Source organism: Zea mays, chromosome 2 (assembly GCF_902167145.1).
Source record: "Zea mays cultivar B73 chromosome 2, Zm-B73-REFERENCE-NAM-5.0, whole genome shotgun sequence".
NCBI classification, from domain to species: domain Eukaryota; kingdom Viridiplantae; phylum Streptophyta; class Magnoliopsida; order Poales; family Poaceae; genus Zea; species Zea mays.
In genome coordinates, this window is record NC_050097.1 from 85,136,131 (window position 1) to 85,140,938 (window position 4,808).

Sequence of the window (4,808 nt, forward strand, 5' to 3'; positions counted from 1 at the left end):
CATTGGAACTTCCTATAAACTGTAGCGGGTAGTCTGAAGCTAGTGGAACTTTGTAAAGGCCTCATAGTGGTACCCTGCCTCGCTTCCTAGGTAGAGGTGTATGGAGTCTGATCAACTCCGTGGCAAATGGGTAACACGACTTGTGGGTAAAGATGCGCAACCTCTGCAGAGTGTAAAACTGGTATACTAGCCGTGCTCACGGTCAAGAGCGGCTCGGACACTCACATGATTAAATTATGGAACTTAAACTCAATCTGTCATTTCATTGCATCTGGGATTATTTCATTATTACTTTTATTTATTATTTCTAAGGGTTGGTATTTACTTGTACTTAGTAATTGCTAATAAAATTTTGACCAACTTAAAAGCAATGCTTAGCTTCAGCCATTATTTCATTGATCAGCCTTACACTACATGAACTCCCACCTTTGGTGAGTTCATGCCACATTATTCTCCACAACTTGTTGAGCGATGAACGTATGTGAGCTCACCCTTGCTGTCTCACACCCCCCCACAGGAGCAGGTGGTTCAGGAGGAGCCACAAGGCGAGGAGTATGATCTGATCTAGGTGGCGTTTCTCAGTTGACATCTGCGCCGACGATCCTTAGTTCGTTTTATACTCATTATTTTTATTTTGTAATAAGTCTTCCGCTATGTAATAAATACTCTGATTATTGTGACATTTATCTCTATACACTCTGTTATTGTATATGTTGTCTTCTTGGCGCATGTATGAGATGCACCTGGCTTTGTTTCTTTAAAGCCCGGGTGTGACACAACTAGAACCTTCTAAGGATTCCATGAAACCTAAAGATGTGATTAAAGATTGTAAGTTCATTCAAAACCCTAAAAATGGAAGTATGAAACCCTTAAGGATAACAAAAGAAAACCCTAGTATACCACTATTTTAATACTGTTTCACTATAATTAGTATTTCCAAAATGCCATATCATTAATATGCATACATCTTATACATTGCATTCGATAGACTGTAATCTCGCTGACGGGGAATACATCCTCATTTCGAAGCAAGGAGTTGCTCAGGAGGTAGCCAGGAGCCAGCACCAGAGCCTGCCATCGAGGATCTGCCTGCCCTAGCTTTGGAAGGCAAGCCCCGATTTTATGCATAACCAATTATATTATGCTATTTTACTGCACTTATTGTTTGTAGGCTTGTACTGTGCACTTAAGTGTAGGAGTTGACTGAAAGCATAGATGCATGAACTCAGGATCCCTTTGAGATGGATACTAGTATGCTAAGTCGAGTAGCTGCTTTACTAATTAGGGATCTCGATAGAAGTCGAGTGATTTTTCTAGCACTCGCGCGAGGTCAGGAATTGGCTGTATCCATTTTTATATCATAATTATGATGGTCTGTGGATAACGATCCATGGGGATGCGTTGCCTACGAGACGGAAATTGGAATAAGGATTAAGGTGTGGTACCGTGTGTCAAGCGTTTGAACGTAATAAGCACATGCCGAGAAATATGGTAAATCGGTAAGCCTTGTACCTGAGTGAACCTAGCAATAGACTTTATCCCTCATGCGACCTGAGACGTGGTCTCCCATTCCGGTTATGGTGGGTACAAGTGCGGTCACTGCACGACGGCAGTCGGGGTCAGTGAGGCATTGTACGCCAAGGCGGTGAGCCCTGATCTATTGACGGGGAATCGATGGGGACGGTTGATGTGTATGGGGACGGAGTGCCTCGCCATGTCGTGTGTTTAGGTTTACCTTGCAAGGATAAAAACTCGATTCGAATCGTCTGCTTCTCGCAGCTAATGAGACTGCTTGATCCATGCTGCTACATTGAGTAACAAGTGGAAATGCGTTGATTTGGCAAAAGATGTTGATTGCTAAAATGATTGCTACCATGTATGATTAGCTAGGTAAACATTTAGTCTTAGGAGAGTCACACTAAAACTTGAAAAGCCAAAACTTGATTTTAGACTCAGCTAGTGCTTTTGGCAAACCAAAGCCCTCAGCCAAAAAGCTGCATGTCTAGAGGTAGAGGAGTAGACTCCTCACACCGGGTAAGTCTAGATGAGTATTAGTATACTCAGTCTTTCTTGTGGCATAATTTTTTACAGGTTCTCTGGAGGACATGGTTGCTGGAGTGACTTGGCCGTCCATCTTGCCACCGGGTTGGACAGTTGAGTGGGACCCTACCTCGGCCGAGGAGGAGCATGAGGAGTGATGGGGCATGCTTCCCCATCCCTCCGTTTATTTACCGTTAGTTATATTCCGCTGCATTCCGAATAATGATCACTACTTTTGATAAACTCCGATGATGTTGTAATAAATTAAATACTCCTTAATGAATGGTTTTATGCTTTATTGTATTTGCTCTGTGCCTCACCTTCGAGTGAGTACGTAGTACTTGATCCTGTTAGTGGCCTCGTCGGACTAGATCCGAGGGTCTGGCGTTTTATTCCTATTTAAGTGTGGTCTAGCCTCTAAGGTGAGACTCATGCACTTAAGTTGGAATAATTCAGGCGGTTCCGCCACAGCTCGGACCCTCACATGATTAATTTATGGAACCTAAACTCAATTTGTCATTTCATTGCATTGGGATTATTTTGTTATTACTTTTACTTATTTATTATGGTTTGGTATTTACTTACACCTAGTAACTGCTAATAAAACTTTGACCAACTTATAAAAGCAATGCTTAGCTTCAACCTTTATTTTGTTGATCAGCCTTACACTTCACATGAACTCCCACCTTTGGTGAGTTCATGCCACATTATTCCCCACAACTTGTTGAGCTATGATCGTGTGTGTGCTCACCCTTGCTGTCTCACACCCCCACAGGAGAAGAACATGTGGTTCAAGAGGAGCCACAACGAAGATTCGATTCGATCTAGGTGGCGTCTCCCAGTTGACTTCTAGCGCCAAGGATGGATTTTAGATCCTGTTATATTTATCTTTTATTTTGTAAGACTTCCGCTATGTAATAAATACTCTGATTATATTGTGACATTTATCTCTATACACTCTGTTATTATATATGTTGTCTTCTTTGGCGCATGTATGAGATGCACCCGGCTTTGTCCCTTGAAACCCTGGTGTGACAGATCACTACCAAGGTGACCTAGTAGGGTCTCACTATGTAGCCTTTACAAAGATTTCCCAGAGATCATAGTCGCCCGTTAGGTTTCTCTAGTTTGATAAACATAGTACCTCTCCCCAAAGAAAGGGTGACTAAAAAATCAAATCAAAGAACCTCTACAACTAGCCTCAGCAGAGCAAGTACTATGCCCGGACCCCATTGACGACCCTACGGCGAAGCCAACTACACCTTAGGTTCCTCTAATTAATCAGCTAAGGGCGTCCCATTCCACCCTCATGATTGCACTGTTATTCTGGGTGGTCACTCCACGAAAAAGTCCTTACAGAGAGGTACTCAGGAAACAGCATGAGTCCCCTTAAGTGTTATAGGATCATCATCGAGATAACATCATCGTATCATAGGCACCCCTTCCCCATCAGATCCATGGCGCGATGTCCTTCTCCCCCATCCATTGCGTCTCCTCCCCTTCTCTCCATGGTCGGTGCCCCAAGCTCCAGCCGCTCCTTCTTCCTAGCGCACCTCGCCAGCAGAAAATCTCCAAGTGCAGGCGCCCAGGACAAGCCACGAGCCCCTCTGCTCCTACTCGTCCATAGCGCCTCCCACGGCGCGGGCACTCCTCTGGTCCAGCGCGCGCGAGGAATCCCCCATGGCCGGCACGCGCCCCTGCTGCGTTTCCCCCTACGAGCTCGGGCTTCTCCCTCCCGGTACCCCTCACAACAGCAGCAAATCACCAACACCCAGGACTCCCATGGCGCCTCCCTTCTCTGTTCCTTCCCCTAACCTGCGCACAGCAAGCCCAGGACCGAGCATCCCTGCCTCCCCTTGGACCTGTGGGCACTAGCGCAGGCTCCTTTTTTCCCCACCGTCTCCCTCAGCCAGTAGCCATCGACCTCCTCCCCCTGCTGTTCCTGTAGTCCAAGTTCTCCCTGCGCCGACCTTCTTCCCCGGCAAGTCTGGCCACTGCCATCCCTCGGCACCGGGCTGGAGCACACGCCGAGCTCCTCCTCACGTGCTCCTCCGCCAGTCTGCGTCCCCGCTCGAGCAGCAGTAGCAGCAACGACGCCCTTCGCTGCGTCGCACTCGCCAGAACGGGCCTCACGTCGTCGATCTGCGCAGCGTCTGCGCGTCGTCGTCGAAACCCGAGGTGAGCTCCTCGCTGTCCCATGTTCCTTGAATTTATAAAATGACTGAACAAATAAATTGTGTAATGATTGTGTATGTCGTTTAATCGCAGCCCTTGTCGACGTCACGCCTCGCGCATCGCTCGTCGGCAGAGAGCCCAAACTAATGGCATGCATGCGCGACGCGAGTCGACCAGGTTGTTTGCCTTGAATGATTCACGATTTATTTTATTTATGTGTTGGGTCGATGATGTGCCTGCATGTGAATATGTGCGTGAAAATATAATTGTATGAATGGACGCGTGTAGAGAAGAAACTAAAGTAGAAAAGAACTCGGACGTTTTTATATTTTGATAAGAAAGATGTGCGATGCGTTGTTTGATGCGAAAAACTAAGTCACAAAGTGCGGATTATGTTTTGGGAAATGCATCGATATGTGTTTATATAAAAAGTGTAATTGTTTTATGAAATGTGATGGAATTCGTGATTATATAGGGGATATATTTGTTAATGTGACGAGTAGTTTAGAAAATGCTAGTTTGCGTGGAGGATGTGTTATTAAGACATGAGTATCGGAGTTCACATATTAGTGGTCGCGCCACATTGATTGAAG

General features: G+C 45.7%; 1 pseudogene; it reads right to left on the bottom strand.

Annotated features, from left to right (window-relative positions):
• Positions 1-3,801: 3,801 nt before the first annotated feature.
• Positions 3,802-4,372, bottom strand: LOC103648767 (uncharacterized; annotated as a pseudogene).
• Between the last annotated feature and the right edge of the window lie 436 nt (positions 4,373-4,808).